Here is a 21,385-nt window from a genome sequence, read left to right as displayed (position 1 = left end):
TACATTTCTATTTTTATATGTTCAACATCTGCAAATTGAACCCAATCGCCGGTTCCCCCCGCGTACACATTGCACCTAAAACGTAGCCAGCATCCAGCCAGTGCCAATGTGTAGAGAGCCACATTATCTGCCAGACCTCATTGCCTCTTTACTAAACGACCCAGATATCTTTTATAGATGGCACTTTTATAGGTCTCCTTCACATGCACACACATATACACAAACACATACAGACATTCACTCACTCACACATATATATACACACACATGCATACATATACATATATATATATATATATATATATATATATATGCATATTTATATATACATATAACAAGTACACGCACACACATATAAGTATGTATATGTGTGCGTGTATACATGTATATATATATGTGTGTGTGTGTGTGTGTGTGTGCGTGTGTGTGCGTAAATATGAATATATATATATATATATATGTATACATATATATTCATATTTATACACACACACATATGTATGTAACTATATGTGTGTGTATAAATATATACATACATACATATACACACACACACACACACACACATATATATATATATATATATATATATATTTAAACAATAAATTACCTGCCTCTGGATACCCTCTAACTAAGACGGTACCCACACAAGTAATTCCCAGGAGTGCCTCCGGATTTAAACATCCCCTGGCTGCTTGGATACTTCAGACTACCCCTGAAAAATTGAAGCAATCCTATCATTTACCTATATATATAAACAAGTGACTTTCATAGGATTACGGTCGTTTGGCAGCCTTCTTCATATAGATTTAATTTCTACATGCAAGAAATTATCCGTACATATTTGCATTAATATGTACGCTCAACATCATACAGGCTTTACCAATGCGTGTGTTTATATCGATTTCACATCTAGAGATTTTACTACCTAGATAAATAAAATGAGTAGTAGTATATATGGATTCAAAGAATCGTACGACTATTACAATTGTATGTTCACAAATTAATGCAAATAAAGAAAGCTGTTCATTAGATCACCGGAGCATCAAGGTTAGCATACATATTAATGCATACATTTACGCATAATTTGTTGCATACTGAAATCAATACTATATGGAGACGGTTTGGAAACGGCTGTAACCCAATGAAAGACACCTTGCTGAATAAATAAAAATATGTTCAACTCACATACCTCTAAGCTTTATGCTTTAATAGACTCCTTACTGAATAATTTTATCGTTCGAATTTTTTTGGATTTTCATTCATACAGATATTTGACGATACACTACGTTGTAATTGATTATTACGTGGGCTGATAGCTGAGTCCATAAGAGGAGCGTACTGTAATAGTCGTACGATTCTTTGAATCCACACATAGTACTACTCATTTTATTTATCTGCGTAATAAAATCTCTAGCTGCGAAAGCGATGTAAAGACACACAATGTTAAAGCCTGGGATGCCGCCGACAAATTATCTCTAGGTGGAAATCGGGACTTCCAGACATGAAAAGGAACCGCTTTCAAGCAATTGTTACCTCTGTTCTATTCTATGACTGCTCAGCATGCTCTGTTGTATGGCTGCTCAGTTTTGAGGTAAAGGACCTTTACCTCAAAACTGGAAAGAAGATTAGGCGGAGAATACGCTCGCATGGCTTTAAACGTTATTTAGAGAGCGATTGTATGGGAACCTTCGTCCAGTATCAGACATCATCAAAGAACGTAGAGTCAGATTGGCATCGTATTGCTGGAGAGCTAAAGACGAAATTGTTAGTGAAGTTCTTTTATGAGAGCCGACACAAGGAAGAACTAACACAGGGTCACAAACCAAGAATTATATCAAGCAGATTTGTGACGACATAAATTGCAATCCCTCTGATTCTCCCGAATATGATGAACTCATTGTCTCGTGTTACGACATGCTTCCTTCTTTGATTCTTAAAGAATATCTGGCCATAAATATGGCACAATGTATAGCCAATGAAATTATGTTTACTGCATTTACTGCATTTGTGCATATGTCTGTTTTATAAATATTCTACACGTTGGGGTCAATTCAAGGTTCTTTCAATATTTACTCTTGGTCATATTTTTTTAGTTCTATTTTTCCTGTTTGCATCATCAAACCTGTATATATACATTTGTACATATGTATGTAAGTATATTATATATATAGGTGTGTAAATATATATGTGTGTGTATGTGTATGTATATATATATATATATATATATATGTGTGTGTGTGTGTGTGTGTGTGTGTGTGTGTGTGTGTGTGTGTGTGTGTGTGTGTGTGTGTATACAGATATCCATGCGCGTATATATATATATATATATATCTATATATATATATATATATATATATATATATATATACAAAATGGCTGATATTTAGCAAGGTGAGACACACATAAGAAGGAAGGAAACAAAGGACCACTGATGAGGTCACAGAAGTGTGACGAAAGAACTCTGGCCGAAATAAGATTAAGATTAATGTAATATAAAGCTGAAGCAAATTAACACCAAATATACAGTGCGTGTGTTTTTATTGGCTAAACTGGCAATATGACCATCCCCAAGTACAACATATATATATATATATATACACAAATAATATATGAGTATATGCATATATATGTACATGTATGTACATACCTTCATCTATATGTATATATAGATGCATATCTGGGTACATGACGTTACGTATATACATATATATTTACATATATACATATATGTTTCGTGACGTCCTGTGCTGTGCCCACATATGCATATATATACGTATAGATGTATGTACATATACATATGTATATATGCACATATATATATAGAGAGACACACACATATACATACGTAAATACACATGCATATGCACACACATATATTATACTATATTATATTATATTATATAAAAAAAATTTACCACACCCTCCGAATGAATTAGGCGATTATACACTCACGCCACATTAGTTTTATGACTTCATTAGTTTCAGAGGCCGTTTTCTTTTCTTTTTCTTTTTCTTTTTTTTTGGGGGGTGACGGGTGGGGAATTCGATGCTTGCAATAGTAACCTTACTATTGATAAGGGCCCTAGTTAACTAGCGAGCTTGAAATGAGAACACGAAGATATTGCACGACATCTCGTTTGGCGTTCTGACAGTTACGCCAAACCACTACCCTGGAGTGATAGTTTAATTATTGTCATCAAAAAGACGAAAATCAAAGTTGGTCTCAGATATATATATATATATATATATATATATATATATATATATATATATATATATATATATATATATAGTTGGCGAATGCCTTTCACTATATATTCCAGCTCTGCGAGTCTAAGTCCATCCGAAATCAACTTTGATTTTCATCTTTTTGATGACAATGATTAAACTACCACTCCAGGGCATACACGCGCGCGCGCGCGCACATAACGGGTTTTTTGCAATGATGTAATGTTGTTGTAAATCAATTAAAGGAGTCGTTAGAAACGGCCGTAATGAATTGACACCTGTACCTCTTTGTTACTCATATTTCATTGACCTATCCTGGAATCTACGCTCCGTAAATATTACAGACAGTATTTTTAATATAAAGTACATGTCTGAATAGCTAAGAGCGGATTTCTTTACTCAGCTGGGTCTTATTATCTGCATACACTGCAAGAATATCATGTGGTCGGCTCTTATGCACTAAGATATAATATTGATATTCACTTAATATTGATGAGAATGCACGTTACTCAGACCTAACAAGGTGCCTCAATTTAAGTACCTAATTTAAGTGAATCTTAATTGTATTCTATATATATATATATATATATATATATATATATATATATATATATATATATATATTTATTTATTTATTTATTTATGGGTTTCAGCCAAGTGGCTGCGGTCATGCAGTATCTATTTAAGCTTAAATCTTATAGCGATCACCGTGCAATGACTAAGGAAGATAGTCTAATAATAGAGCATATAAGCCCTCAACAGAAAAAAATTATGCTTCCCATCCGCGTGGGACTCGAAACCACATCCCTTTGCTAATACGACTGTGTTACCATTACACCAACGAATTAGCCTCCCTTTTCTGTCAAATTTAAGAACTATATTAGTTTGTAGTTGTTTTTTTGCAAACAAACTTGTATGTGTTTTCGGTGCGAATGGTTTTGTTATATGGTGCCGTATATATATCTGAATGTATATATGTGTATATATATAAATATAAGTGTGTGCATGTTTGTGTGTGTGTGTGTGTGTGTGTGTATGCTTGTATGTATGTTTAGCACATCGCTCTTACAAGATACAATTGTATGGGTACCACTCCTTTTGTAACGCAATTACCCGTAAATGATTTCATGTGACAAGTACGTAATTTTGCGGTTGATTACACGAAAGAGGCGCAATGTATGATTTCATTATCTAAAAATATGGCTACAGATCGAGTGACCTGATAAAAGCACCGCACTGATTCGAACTATAGGTGTAGATGATAGAAAACATACGTTTTAAAGAGTACGAATTTGGTGGTTTGTGTTTTGATATTCTTCTATTTTTGATGAAATGATATGGCCACATCAAATCAATCACCTATGAAAAGATTAATACCAAGAACTTATAGGATTGGTTATAGCTTTTATTATCGTACTTTTAAACAGAAAATGAAAATCTCTCCTTCTGTAGAACGCTGATTTTGACAATTAGTCACCATGCGGCGAGGGTGAACGCAGTACTGCAAGTTAAGTACTGGCAGTATTCGCCATTTCGACAGCAGCATTGCTGCTTATAGCTTTGATTTCTAGCATCCATTACCAGTTAGTGAGTTTCACTGTTAGCTCTCAACATACTACTTTTCCGGTAACAAGATTCAGCTTAGCTTATCTACCAAAATTCGGTCATTCGTCCCTTTTAATAGGCTAAACTAACCCTACAAACGAAATATAACACACCTTAAAATTTTGTAGAAATCCGAATGTATCTTCTAGTATACAATCACGAAATCTAGTGATTGGGTAAAGACACGGGGTTCCAATTTCTGATTAGAAAAATTTGACAATTCTTACTTCATTGATACCTTCAGAAATCTATGAACGTCTCACGGTCACACTTCCGCTTCTCCTTAACCTATGCTTATGTAAGAAATCAATATAAGCGTTTGAGAACGACAAAGAAGGAAAGCAGTAAAACTTGACAATGTTTACAGGTAATGAAGGCATTAACTGTCTCTTGTTTTGTTTTTCTCCGTCCGTGCTGCTATGATTTCAGATACAAAATAGTTGACGTGGAAAGATGAGATTTGACTCGCCCTAGAGAGTAAATTTGTTCACATCTACAACACCTTTATTGTTCTTTTCAAGTGAAACGAATTAGAGATTGACACGAGTGGGCGGATGTGTTGAAAAAAGATTCCAAAGATGTCATTGAGTATATCATTCAATACGACAAATGCTTTACACCCGAACATCCTTATGTTAATATCAAACACCTAAGACATGACTACCCTAAGATTTATATATCTAGGACATGTTAATCACAGGAAATAAAATCGCGGTCACGATTTAGAAAACAAGCTGGTACAACTTTTGACTTGGTCGATTTCACATGATAGAATAAATCGTATTCTGAGGAGCATATCTGGTTGAGCCGTTAATATTTTGATCTGAGGGCCAAAGTTAATACTATCTCTCTGCTTCTGCGTCATGTCCTTGACAAATGTAGTTAACTTTTATTGTACCAAAACGCAATGGTAGCAAGTGGGTACGAATGTATGAGAAAGAAAGAGAGAGGGTGTGTGTATGTGAAAGAGAGAGGAAGAGAGGGTGTGAATATGAGTGTGAGAGAGAGAAAGAGAGAGAGAATGCGTGCGTATGTATGAGAGAGAGGAGATGGTATTTGGGTGAAATACAGGAATTAAAAATATCGATTCATGACAGTAGACTGTGCAACGCTTCTGCTTTTCTCAAGAGTTAATTAAAGAAATGGCTACGACCAGAAACTGAAACCTTGCCTCATATACATCATACCAGCAGCCTACCTTTTGCCTCTTTTGGTATAGGAATCACCTATTTATAAGAGCGTAAATTTTCTACACTTCAGAAAGAATGAAATGTTATAGTGTAAGAATGAAATATTATAGTGTAAAAGAATTGAAACGTATTCGCCTGTGAGTCGATTGTGGATAGCGAATCAACACACACAGTTATTCTGGAAGAAATAGTAAATAAATAAACAAATAAAACTAATTTTCACCCTTTCATTCGATTTGATGTAGGAAGTGGTTTTCTTATGATGATGATGATGATGATGATGATGATGATGATAACGACGATGATGAAGGAATTTTTTTTTCACACGACCTTTTATTTCATAGCAACCCGTTTTGGTGCAGATGTATTGCCTTCACTTATCGAGTGTGTCGACAGGGTTCACTGGGGGTTTATTTATACACATGTATATATATGCGTGTGCGTATATTTATGTTTACATACATGTGTACAAATGTATAACGGTGTACGTGTGTGTGTGTGTGCGTGCGCGCGCGCGTGTGATGTGTCGATTCATAACAGCATAAAAGTAAAATAGTAGTCGAGGCTGGAAGTGGTTTTTTAAATTTTATACAGACAGACAGACAGACAGACAGACAGACAGATAGATAGATAGATAGATAGATAGATAGATAGATAGATAGATAGATAGATAGATAGATAGATAGATAGATAAATAGATAGATTACTAGGCATATTCAATGCTTTCACTTCCGTAGCAAAACAACTTCCTGTGAACTGACTGATGTATTAATTTTAGATTAAAGAAAAATTACTATTCTTTAAAAATACCTTCGAATGTTTTTATTTTATTAATGAAATTAAATATACATATTGAAGCATGAGTAATTAAATTCATTACCTTAATGGCAATGTAAAGCCTCTTGTTCTTTAAAAAAAAAATCATTGCTAGTGTACAACACATTCATGCCAGTTGAATAGCACTTTTATATAGAACACACAAAGCTCTGATAATTAAAGTTTTATACTTTTATTTCATTAGATAATCAACGATGTGTTCAATATTATAGAATTTTCAAAATATCGAAGTTAATCAAATATGAGTCATGTACTCTATATTTTCCAATTTGTTGAATTAGCCAATCTTATTTAATATATCAGTTTTATTGAGAGATATCGTATCTCCTTTTTATCATTTTATGCAAGGGTATGTTGTTGTTTGGGAATGTTGCTTAACCCCAAATCACTCCTGATCAATTATGGTCAACCCATAATTGTTTTAATCAGAAATTCAATTAATTTCTTTGAAAATATATGGAGAGTTTCATGAGGCTGTCGACTGTTTTCACTTGTTTTTATTTTCTTTCGCATTTTGTGTGTGTATGTGTGTGTGCGTTCGTGCGTGCGTGCGTGCGTGCATGCGTGCGTGCGTGTGTGTGTGTGTGTGCGCGCGCGCGTGCGCGCGTAAATAATGTCGTCTTTGAGAACAGTTTTCATGTAGAGGGGTACCTCGAACTTGGTGATGAACAAATACCGAAAGAGATTTCATTGCAAAGATTATCGTTTCCGAGGTCGCTGCATATTGGCAAAATATATATCTAAAGACACACACACACACACACACACACACACACACATTATCTTTTATCCTATACTTGTTTCAGTCACTGAACTGCGGCCATGCCGGAGTACCGCATTGAAGTGTTTAGTCAAACATGTGTGTGTGTGTGTGTTTGTCCCCCAGCACTCGGTCTTAGTATCTTTACGCCCCTGTAACTTAGCGGTTCAGCAAGAAACCAATAGAATAAATACGAGGCTTTAAAAAATAAGTACCGAAGTTGATACGTTTAAACTAAAATTCTTCAAGACGGTGCCCCAGTATGGCCGTAGTTTAATGACTGAAACAAGTAAAAGATAAAAGATATAGATATCTATTTATATGGATATGCGTCAATTGCAACGGATCAAAGACTCGTTGAATTTGTTGTTGGTACTCCGTCGCTTACGACGTCGAGGCTTCCAGTTGATCCGATCAACGGAACAGCCTGCTCGTGAAATTAACGTGCAAGTGGCTGAGCACTCCACAGACACGTGTACCCTTAAAGTAGTTCTCGGGGATATTCAGCGTGGCACAGTGTGACAAGGCTGGCCCTTTGAAATACAGGTACAAGAGAGACAGGAAGAAAGAGTGAGAGAAAGTTGTGGTGAAAGAGTACAGCAGGGTTCGCCACCATCCCCTGCCGGAGCCCCGTGGAGCTTTAGGTGTTTTCGCTCAATAAACACTCACAACGCCCGGTCTGGGAATCGAAACCGCGATCCTATGACCGCGAGTCCGCTGCCCTAACCAATGGGCTATTGCGCCTCCGCACTCGTTGAATTATAGTATAAGCGATTGTGTATTCTCCTGACAATTGTGCCATTCACATAATTAGCATAATTAGCAATTTCCGAAAAGAATCCGTGTTAAAATATATGACAATGCTGGAACTTTGAATTACAAGTCATTCGCCAGACTTCCATAGTTCCTGCCTAACCCGTTATCTCCACAAACACTAAGGTAGACTCGATACTATCGTAGATAACACACAGGTATCGAATCAAGAACCGCGTGATTGCAAAGCGAACTACTTAATTACATAACCATACCTTCTTTACATTCATGCTTGAAAAATAAAAGCAAAAATATTCATTTTATATTAATTTCAATTTAAATTACAGCATATGCAGATTTTTTTAGTCATATATGAACACAACAAAACTGTTATTATCACTTTCGCTTGTTTCTTGATTTGTCAGAAGTTTCCGGTTGCATTCCTATGGCCTAGTCATTGTCGCAATCTTATTGCAACTGTTGTAAATTAGTTCCTAGCAAGTTTTTATAAGCCTTGGGGCGTTTTCTTTTTTTATTTTTTTTATCACTCATCAGACATAAAAGTCTAACTCATAGTTGTCAGGCACTCACAAATGCTGCTCTTCCTTTATATTTCCCATTATTATACGAGAAATTTATCTTGATCAAACTGATGACACTTAATAAATCCATAGAAAAAATGGTGTTGCCCTGATCGAGCATATCTATGACCAAAAGCATTCGAGTGTTGACCATCTCGTTTTTGGTGGCTATGGGTTTTTTTTTTATCTAGGACTACACTGTCTAATGTGTTTTTTTTTTTTCATGTTTTAAGACGAAAGAGAGTAAAGTGAGGTAAACTGACAACTGTAGACCACGACGCAGTTTCAATTTCTTGTTGACATTAATTCATTTCACTTACATAACAACTACGCGGCTCTTTATATTTCCCCGCCTGTAAAAGATAAGAACGTTTGCCGAGTTAAATAAATCGACATTTATTTATTTGTTAGAATGAGCAATGAATAATTTGAGGGTAAGTTCCTCGTTAAATGACCGCACTATTGTAGTTTTGATTCGCAAAATATTGTCCATAGATTAGATATTACAAGTATTATATCTACTTTTTCTGTCATTATTGAGAAAGACTTTTTCCAATGTTCATCGATTGCTATATAAATAATCAAATACAATAAATCTAACAGAAAAAAAAAATTAACAGCCGGATCAATTGCCAGTCAAGATAAAAAGAGCAGAATGAAATTAGAGAATGGTTGTTATGTCTTGATTTGTTGCCAGGAAGTAATAAATAAAGAAAGAAAGAAATAAAGAGTTGATAACTGAATGATGTGGTAAAAGCAGCAAAATAATGTTTCCGCCTACTGCTACTTGATAAAGATGCTAGAATATTATTACGATCTTAATCAATGGATTGAAAATAATGAGCAATTGTGAAATATATCGATATTGGACAAACGACATTGCCAAAACTATGATGCAAATTTGAGGAATATGTGAGGCTACAGAAAGAATTTATTCTGTATTCGTTTTATGTCCTCATAGAGAATCTAGAAGATAAAGGCGAATATAGATGATTTATTCCTCCCTACTAAGGTATTTCGTTGAAACTGGTTAATAATGTCTTGGTAATGAAATATATAGGTGGAAATAAGCTAGTTGAGTATTTGACTAACACCACAAATACTTTGACGGGTCTATCATTACAAAAATCATATTTGGAATTCGAGAATAAAACCAGTAATACGAACTGAATAAGAAAACTCTTGAGAAATACAGATTGAGATAACATGTCTAGTTTCTAACAAGTGTATAAAAATATTAAGAAACTTTTCATAAAGTCGCATTTTCTTTGACTTGTTATGACCTCTCTTATTGCTGCTATTGATCAAGTCCTGAAAGCAACGGTAAATATTGACAAAGGGACTTGTTTCCTCTTGAATCAAGTAATCTCAAACGAAGAATTAATAAGCACGTTAGCAGAGAAAAGTAAATAAAAGATAGCGTCGACTTCCTAAGGGACCACTTACATCGTTCTCTCTATTTCAACACAAGGGAATATCAACAAAGATGCAGTTATGAACACAGACGCAGTAATGCATGCAGTGTTATATATTATCTGGTGATCATCTTTATTTTTATTTTTATGTTGCTTTTAAAGAACGTTACACCGCGAAGTCAGTTTGGAAAATGAACTACGGAAATAAACAATGTTGATTAAATGATAATATACCATCGAATTTGAATGCTATATCTACGAGAATAGTAACACTTCTAGCGTGAGAAATCATAGGCTACAGAAGTACAGATTCTTTTTCTAAAATGCTACTAAAAATATAAAGAGTTTCTGTGGGGAAAACAGAATTAAATCTAGTATTTCTAGAATTGAGAGCATTTTCATCTATTTTAGGTGAAAAGAAACGAGACTGTAACAGGTTTCTATTTTGTGTTGTTGTTTTAACAAAATGGGATAGTTTCGAATTATTTATTTACGCAATATCATAAAAGCCTTTTGATGTTTCATTGAGGAATATAAATAAATGAAGGAAAATAAATATTACCAGCGTTTTTATAATGAAAATAATAATTAGTTTCTTTATAATTGTTTTAACCTCAGCTGAAATAACAAGGAAGTTAGTGTAAACCTCCAGTTTAAATTCCGACCATAATATCGTGAACTACCTTTATCACAGTTTTACTGTTCACACTTCTAATAATTATATGAATAAAGTTACACTAAATAATTTACTGTGTGGTTATGCGTTATAATAAAAATTGGGAGATGGCAAAATGTTACCAAGAATAGTTTCTAACCAAATACCATCTATTTACTGAAGAGTGGAATGAGATTTCTCTTTAGAATGAATAGTGGGAAAAGCGCTCTTAGACTGGTAAAATTAGGACGGGAGTGATGATCAGTTACAGATCGATGTCTGTGGGGAACGTAGACAGGAATGGTGTTCTTCGGAAGATTATTGATGTAAATGAAGTGAATTAGTTCCATCTGTGAATTAAAAGAAACTCAGACCATAAGCTACCGACATTTTATTCGATTGTTCTTGTTTAATATCGGTTTCTTTTAATGTCATTAGACCAAATTTGGAAAGTGGGTAAAGGATAAAGTTTATTGAATCGAAACTGGTTCTACAAGGAAATGATTGCGCTTTTGCTCTTAGACATACGCTTCACAATAATCTAAAGACTTTATGAACCAACCAGAGAGCCTCTATGTGATCATTTGGTCTGGTAGAAATATCACTATCATCTTAAATGAAGAATTAGATAGTGAGTGATGCGGTAGTCCCTGATATGCATAAAGTCGGAAAGGCTACGAATGACTTGACTCATAGATATCTCCCAGCAGGATCGACGACAATAACACTCTACAGATTCGATAAAATCCAAAGATTCAACCTTCTTGGAAGGTTGCAGGCACACAGTGATTATATTCTAAAACATTTTAAATTAGTTGTTAATGCACTAGTATTGCTTACACTAACTTTTAATAGGAATGATAGAAAAAGTAAATTCGCCAAATACTAGCTACCTATTTTGGAATTTTTAATGAATCACAACTTTTGAAATATTTATATCCGTACATCATCAGTCTCTTTGTATATTTTACACTTCTGCACTCACATCTTTCTTTAAACCTTCTTTATTCTTACTTTCTATTCTATTCTGTTTCTACCACTGTTTACCTTCTTCTTCCCTTTTTTTCTTCTTTCTTTCACATACTTTTGTCACCCTCAAAGTTCCAACACTCTTATCTACGGTGCTACTGAAATGGGAGAGAAGCATTTTATGCATATTAGTGTGCATCTGACACGAAAACGAGAAAGCCAAGAAGGCATTTTGCTTACACACGATCATATAGCATCTTAAACAATTAGCGAAAGCATGGTACATGTCACCTAACCATATTAACTTTCAGATAATGGATATTATCGTTATTATTATTGAGTGAGAGAGTAGTGCATGCCATCAAAGTGACACTGGGGTAAAATATACGAAGCCCAATATACCAATCATGACTACTCGTCTGATAAGGGTACACTAGGCACATGCATCGCAACCATATGTGCGCGACATGGTGATCTCCTATCAAGATAAACAGCGCATGACTTCACAGGTGGGGCCCAGTTAGAATTTTATTCAGGTCGAGTAGCCCATCCCGTTCAAAAGGTCCCTGAATAAGGGTTGTTTAAGGATTTTGAGCAAAACACCCATGTTTCCAGAGGTGAATTATCCAAACGCCAAAGAATTCCTCTCAACACATGGCTATGATGCTCCCCCACTACTTCTGCTCGTGATCAGAGATGCACATATCGTCAGCCACCAAGGGACATGCGGGGGTAGTGGGGTTCTGACCTGAACACCGATCGAAGGCTCGCCCACGACGACCCGAGCAAATACTGACAAATGGTGTGTGCATTGACGCGCTGCAGAGGCGCATGGCTTCATACCTAACCTGACCAATGGTGGCAGGAATTCCGAAAACATTTTTCCTCATTAGAGATTTTCAATACTTCACAGGTAAATTCCATTCTACTGATGAAATAGAAAAATAAATAACTATTATCTGCGAGTTTCTCTCTTATCCCGGCTAAGTTTCACGATAAATGACACTGAAAAACTTTGTAACTATTTTCAAGAGAATGAACAATGTAAGTAAGGCGAAATAGAAATGACCATGACCGCTTGACAGACTGCTCGCCACGAACCTACCTCTATACCACGGTACTTGCTCTCAACCACCTCTTGTTGTTATATCAAATAAGTGGAAACTGTCAAGATTCGAACTTAACATCAACACGCACATAGAACAGTATTCTATAAATTCAGAACATCCGCTCAATGGTCGTAAATAAAGTGGGTTCTACAACGAGATTCAGCATATTCAGATAAAATATATCAATTAATAACTTAATACAATCTGACCTATTTTTATGTTAAATTATTTCTCGTTTTCTAGTTTTCTGTGCAGTAACCCCCAACAATCAATAACGAAATGAATAAACTATGACAATTGATGAGGCGATGTTTAATGATGCGAGCGTCGTGCCGCGCACCGGATATACGAGTACACTAGTGTGTACCGCTGTGCGTGTGTTTGTACACGCACCCGCGAGTGTATGTGTGCGTGTGTATATATATATATATATATATATATATATATATATATATATATATATATATATACACACACATACACACACACATACACGAGTAGTATAGTTTTCATGAAGCATTATCTGATACGATAAGCTCGTATATATACAGTGTTCGGGTTAAATTTGACAATTTGCATAAAAGAAGAAGAAAACACAATATCTCATCCAAAAATAAGAATATCGTTAAAAAAACCAAAAAACATCAACTAGATGATGGTTGGGTGATAACAGTATACTCAAAGTAGCCACCGTCAGGAGCATGCGTTCCTCACTGTGTCCCAGGGAAGATCTTCGAACACCTCCAGTGATGATTGGAGAGGGGTCTTCAGATTGGTAATAAATGGATTCCGTTCTGGGATTCAGCATATCAAAAAACTTACAAATCAGGTAAAAACGTCCCGGCAACAAAATACCTGTTGAGTTGTATCATTTTATGATAACAATTTTTTAACTTCGGCACAACGCTTCTATTTTCGTCGAAGGGGACCATTGGTTTTAAAGGCATCCCAGAACATGACTTTAATTATTTCATCTTCTTTAGAGGATGGAAAACAATGGAGTTTGAATTGGTGAATATTTAAATTAATCAAAACAAGAATTTAAATATTCAGATTTTCAACAACCTGATAGCATTTATATATTTCAGACAATTTTCATATCTCTGTGGCTTCATGAATATGTTAGAAATGATAGTTATGATCAAATATCAGTGTGAGATCGAGCTCCTGTAATCTTTAAGTGGAATATTCTATGAATCTCTAAAATTCCTAATTTGATTTGAACCTTTACCTTTCTTTTTCCGCACTGATTAGAAATTGTAACTATGAGATGAATAAAGGATTCGATTCTCGGTAGTTGTAGAATTGTAAAATCGTATCACGTCACTGGTCTTTCGCTGTGCCATACTGAGGTTATCTAACAGCAGAGCAAAACAGAGAATTACAGCTAACAGAGGGGAACTACAGCTAACAGTTCGAATGCTATCATACGGAGCTGAATGAACCAAGGATCAATAGAGCTTCAACGGTGAGTTATTCAAGTTGTTGACAATATCTTTCACGAAAAATTTGACACCCGATAGAGACATGTTTTTTCAAACAAGAATTACCTGTTTCATTCGCGAGTCCAATGTTTGAGTAATTAGGCCACGCCAAAATCTTTCAAGAATATTTATATTACGGTAACATCTCCACGCCGCGCTTTACTCTACTTTGTATAGTTATAAATTTTTTTATATCGTTATGTTTATTTCGGTGAGAGTGTCTGATTATGTATAAATGCATCTATGCGTGTGTCTAAAAGGTTGCTGTCTTCGTATATTTGTGTAAATGCGGTGTTAATGTGTATCTTTAAAATGTTTCAACGAATACTTGTCAGGTATACGTTACTGTTTGTGTATCTACGTATAAGTGTTGATTTGTGAATAAATAACTGTATATGTACGAGTTGTATGGTGAATTTCTTTCTCTGTGAAATGTTACAAATGTCCATTTTGTATATGTTTACTTATACACACACACACACACACACACACACACACACACACACAGACATGTATATATGTGTGTGTTTGTGTGTGTGTGTATAATATATATATACATATGTATGTGTCTATATTTATATATGTATGTATAATATATATATACATATGTATGTATGTATATATATATATATATATATATATATATATATATATATATATATATAGTCTGTTAAGAATGTATATACTTACATACAGGTGTATATCTGCGTGTGTAAATATATGTATAAATATATGTATATGTGTAGATATTTAAAAAATCAATATACGCTAAATACGTAATGTGTGTGTGTGTGTGTGTGTGTGTGTGTGTGTGTGTGTGTGTATGTGTGTGTGTGTGTGTGTGTGTGTGTGTGTGTGTGTGTGTGTGTGTGTGTGTGTGTGTGCGTGTATGTATGTATGTATGTATCATTTAATAAATGAAAAATGCATTAGATACTAAAAAAAACGTTTTTAGTATTTAATGCATTTTTCATTTATTGAGTAACTGAACGCCACACAACCCGACTTTTGTTAGCGGTAAGTATTTTTTATATCATTTGATAAATACGGGATTTAAGTGATGTGAGCCACTAAGTTTTCCTGCTCAGATAGTTCAGTAATCGGACGGGCTTGTACAGCGTGCTATATAGGTTTTTGAGCCTGAATGATTGCAGGATGGTACACACAGCATGCTATACAAGCTCGTCCAAGTACTGTATTAGCCGAACGTGACACAATGACTCATTACTCGAATGGGCTCTGGTGCCCAAAGTGCGACTGTAACATAAAACATAATTAAATACCTTCACCAGGCGGCGCTATTAAATTAGTCGTGGTTTGGGACAATACTGGCAGAAACTTATATCAGAATGAATATATATATATATATATATATATATATATATATATATATATATATATATATATATATATATATATGTGCCTGACTTTATACTCTTGCTTGATGTGGATGGGAATCATTCTAAGGCGTCTCTGAGGCGTCATCGTGCGTAGAGCCGACCAGGTTCACCAGTGCTCGCCATCGCAGGTAGTCTCGTACCAGTCTCTTTGGACCCCCCAAAGTCAAGTCCGTAGACATTTTCCCCAATCACGTCCAGCCAGCTGGTGCGGGGCCTACTACGAGAACTCTCCCAGCCTGCAGTTGCTGCGTCGAATGAGAGTAAAAGCCGGGTAGGATGACCTATTATTGTCCGCAGAGATATATTAGGATGGGTGTAGGTGGTTCATCAAGAATTTGTTGGAGGTTATATCTAGGAACTGTTTGAATTTATTGGGTCTTTTGCTTCCCTTACGTGTCTTGGCATGATATTAAAGTGAGTATGGCCAGCAATCTAGGTGAAATAGCTCTGTCTCGTTGCTGTAATGCGAGACGAGCGCGATTTTTGTAGAGAACAAATGGCACGGTAACCAAAACTTGAGTGACTTTTGCATAAAAGTAAAAAGAAAGTTGATGCCAAACTATTTGAGCAATATTGATGGAATATTTTCCACATCATATAAATGATATAGCTCTCACGGTGGTGTTGGGGGAATATGGTCTAAGCTTCTGGAGCAGATCTCAGTAATTAAAGGCTGTCATATGAGTGTGATTGATCTCTGGAGTGTTTCAATTTGTATACTTTGTTTCGTGTAAGGAAATCACAGTGGATGGCAGATTCAAGGTAAAGCCTTTATTCATAGAAGCATTTATTCAAAATCCAGAGTATTGATAGATACTCATAAATAAACCCCACCCCATACTCACACTCACGCACACATACACACGCCACGCATGCACACATATGCATATATTTATATGTGAGTGTAAGCGATTCAGCTACATACATGCATGCATGTATGTATGTATGTATGTATGTATGTATATATATATAGATAGATAGATAGATAGATAGACGAAGAGGCCTTTGACGATTATTGATATTGAGGTATTGTGCTCTATGTTTATGTGCGTCTGTCTGCGTGATAAGAACAATACAACAATATCTAAAAAATACTTTTTCACCTGTTTATTTAAAGGGCAGGAGCCATACATTTGCTTCACACTTTTCAACGAGACACATTTTGACTATCAGCGTACCTATATACATGTTTTCACTGTGCGTTTCACTTGGTATTTTTGTACTTGTTCTTGCGGTGTGTGTTTGTGTCTATACATAAACATACTAAATGCTTTGCCCTATGTCTATTCTAAGAGGAAAATGTGTATATATATATATATATATATATATATATATATATATATATATATATATATATATATATATACATGTATGTATGTATATGTATATGCATGTATGTATGTATGTATATGTTAGCCTGTAAAAGAAAATTACTATGGCGTAGGAACGAGTATAGGAAGCTATTGTATCAATTAACAAACTAAGTTCTTGTTTCAAGTTAGAAGACATGTCATTGTGACGATATGACAGTGTATTTAAACATAGTTGCTGATGGCAGTGACATATTGTCGAGTCTCCTGTTCCTCTTTGAAAAGTTGCATACATATATAATGCATACATACATACATACATACATACATACATACATACATACATACATACATACATACTGAGTGTTTGAGTTAGATGTGATAGATTGTATAAAAGGAAGACAATATCCTATCCAAAAATAATTATACGATGGGAAATCAAAAATTATGCGCGCTTGCTTCTGTAATTTATTAGAACAAAAGCAGTAGTCGAACAATTACATCATTTTCGACATATTTTCCTTGCTTCCCGATGCACTTCTTCCAGCAGCTCACATGCTCTCTTATTCCATCGGTGAATAAGGTTTTCCACTGGTCGTGCAGCTATTTATGCACGGCTTTAACGGTGTGAGCGGCCGTATGTAAGCGTGCATTCTCTTGCAACAATAACGTTTGACAATATACCTTGGCGCTGATGCGAATTGCTGGTTTCAGTTTGTTGGCCAGTATTTCACTGTAGTCTACACAGGTGATTGTAGATCCTTTTTTGAGTTACTGTTCCAGTATAGACCCTTTTGCACTCCACCCTCCTCCAAAGAAAATTTACATCAGTTTTTCTGCGGAAGATTGAGTCTTGAATTTCTTTTCCGATGGTGATTTCCGGTGTTTCCACTCCATACTGTACCTTTTGTATTCTAGCTTAAAGTGATGGCCTCAGGTCTCACCTCCTGTGACTATTCTCTCCAAAAGTTTTATTTCAAGATGTCTTGCAATAGAGAAAGAGCCGGTTTCTAAACAAGATCCAAGGCTCCTTCATTGGAATTTCAACAACATTAACAGGGTATGTATGTATGTATGTATGTATGTATGTATGTATGTGAGCAGATTTACATGTTTTGTTTTATGTATGTATTCTCATGCATATAGTTACATATTTAGACATGCTCATATATACTTAAACGGTAAACTTCTGGAAAGTTTTACAGATGTTTACAGTTCCAGTGATGAATTGGATCTGTAGTTTTCAAATCAGCTTTCTCCTTTCTGGTTTTGAGAAGTCTAATTTCTCAAGATTGGTATTTAAGCAGTGTGTTACATATTCCAGTGCCCCAATAATTACAAGTATAAACCTGAACTTGTGATATGTATGTATGTACGTATGTATGTATGTATGTATATGTGCAGATTTGTATGTTTTGTTTTATGTATGTATTCTCATGCATACAGTTGCATGTCTAGACACGTTCATATATACTTAAATGATAAACTTCTGGAAAGTTTTACAGATCTTTATAGTTCCAGTGATTGCTTGGATCTGTAGTCTTCGAAGCCTAATTTCTCAAGATTGGTATTTAGGCAGAGTGTTACATATCCCAGTGCCCCAATAATTACAGGTACAAACCTGAACTTGTAATCTGGATAGAGAATCTGTAGATTCATCAATAGTTCAGCGTATGTATGTATGTATGTATGTATGTATGTATGTATGTATGTATGTATGTATATGTGTGTATGTATGTATGTATGTATGTATGTATGTAGCTTACTTTTATCTTCTAGATATCTTGCCATCGGAGAAAAAGTCGGTTTCTAACCTTGATCCAAGGATCTTTCACTGGGATTTCAACATCAACATCGTAGTTATGTGATTGTGTGTTTGTGCAATTACTTGGAGTCAGAGCATGTGCAGATATGTTTTGTTTTATGTATGTAAACACATACATATAGTTGCATGTCTAGACATATGCATATGTTCATATATGCTAAACTTTTGGTAAGTTTTACATATTTTGGCATCGTCTCTGTATGTACGTACCTCAATGTGTGTATATGTGTGTGTGTGCGTGCGTGTGTGTGTGTGTGTGTGTGTGTGTGTGTGTGTGTGTGTGTGTGTGTGTGTGTGTGTGTGTGTGTGTGTGTGTGTGTGTGTGTGTGTGTGTGTGTGTGCGCGCGTCAGTGTATCCGTGCTTGTCTGAATGTATCTGCTATAAGTGTAAACAATTTTAAATCTTTACATTTAACATTTGTGAAGTAAAATCGATGAAGCATTTCTTATTAAAAATAACAAGGTTTTCTTTTCCTTTAAAATGTATATTGTTGTACACAGGTTATATAGTTCAGTTGTTCTGTTAGAGCTTGTTATCAACAAATAAATCCATTAAGTTTTTATAGATTTTCCACTAGGATTCAAAACAAGATATTTATAAATGATGTTCAGTTTATTTAAGGAGAAATTGAAAGATGCATGTGTTATTATGTCTGCGTATGTGAATGTGTTTGTATGTGTGAGCGCTTTCTATTAACTTTTATACATTCATACAGATGTGTATGTACGAATACCGCCTCTGTATACTATATATCTATGCATATATATAGAGAGAAATATATAAATATATATATATATATATATATATATACTACATATATACGCACACACATATACTTATATACATACATAGATTACATATATATATATATATATATATATATATATATATATATATATATATATATACACGCGCGCATATATATGCATCCACACATGTAGACAGATATAGGTAAGAAGTTAGACAAACAGACAGATGAACAAATAAGCAGGCAAGCAGACAGACAGACAGACAGACAGACAGACAGACAGACAGACAGACAGACAGATAGATAGATAGATAGATAGATAGATAGATAGATAGATAGTTGAAACAAACTTTAACAGAAAAATATACCACCGAGATATAACTCCAATAATTACTACTTCTTCCATAAATGTATTTGCCATTAGTTATTACCACTTTCTTTTGTTGTAATTACGATGTCCACGTTGTATAAACTATGTGTTGTCGATGGGAAAAGTTATCTCCTTTTTTATTTCCTATATATACATGTATTATGATAGCTTTCACACCAATTAAATAGACATGTTAAATATGCATAGAGCTAATACTTCAGTCTGTACAAAACCTGGAATGGTGCTACCTTCAGATGAAACCTTATCTATGTAATAAGATGCTCGGGCTGCCACGAAAACTACATAGGGTCCACAGGATTATCGCTCAGACGCAGATGCACTCTGCATCGACAGCAGATTGCATTCCCAGAATACCGAATGATACCGTTTAGTGAACATATTGAGAAATGCGCAAAACAAATGCTACCACAATTTATAATCTTTCCATTCTATGAATGTGCCATTGGAACACCAACACAAATTAGATTAAATAAGGAAACCTTTTTCATTCAAAAATATAAACCCAAACTTAACCATCGCTAACATTTTTAAAAAAGGAAATTCACCTCACTGAGAGGAAAAAAATATAGAACAAAACCTAACATACTATTCCTTCTAAACCAAACCATGGTAAATTAATCAAAATCTACCACCTCCTACATTTCGATTATCTCCCTTATACCGGAAGAAATGCCTGATTACCTCCCCCTATCTAGAACTCTTTCTTACACATCGGAGCGAAGACATGTTACGATACAAGTACAGAAATTTGAAAAGACAACACGAAACCGGTAATTTCTCCAAATACAATGTTCATATACTCAAAATTTTATAACATTTTTTCTGATATAACAATTTAAATATATACTTTAACCGTGTAACACAAGCTTTCTGTAGTTTTTTCACTCTTGTTTGTCTTTTATACATCCAACCACGTGCTTTCACATACCAACTTTCTCACCTATATATATATATATATATATATATATATATATATATATCATGGTCTAGCTAAGTCAAAATGGCTTTTTGTATTCCTCCTTTTTACTTGGACAGTTTAGATTTAATTATAAAAATATGTCCTGTTTAAACGTAATTTCATTAAATTTCTATATTTTTGTGCAGCTGAAGATTGCTCTACA

The sequence above is a fragment of the Octopus bimaculoides genome, chromosome 2, assembly GCF_046866305.1.
Source record: "Octopus bimaculoides isolate indiv1 chromosome 2, ASM4686630v1, whole genome shotgun sequence".
Taxonomy (NCBI): domain Eukaryota; kingdom Metazoa; phylum Mollusca; class Cephalopoda; order Octopoda; family Octopodidae; genus Octopus; species Octopus bimaculoides.
The sequence above is the reverse complement of the archived record's forward strand: the minus strand, read 5'-3'. Positions refer to the sequence as shown.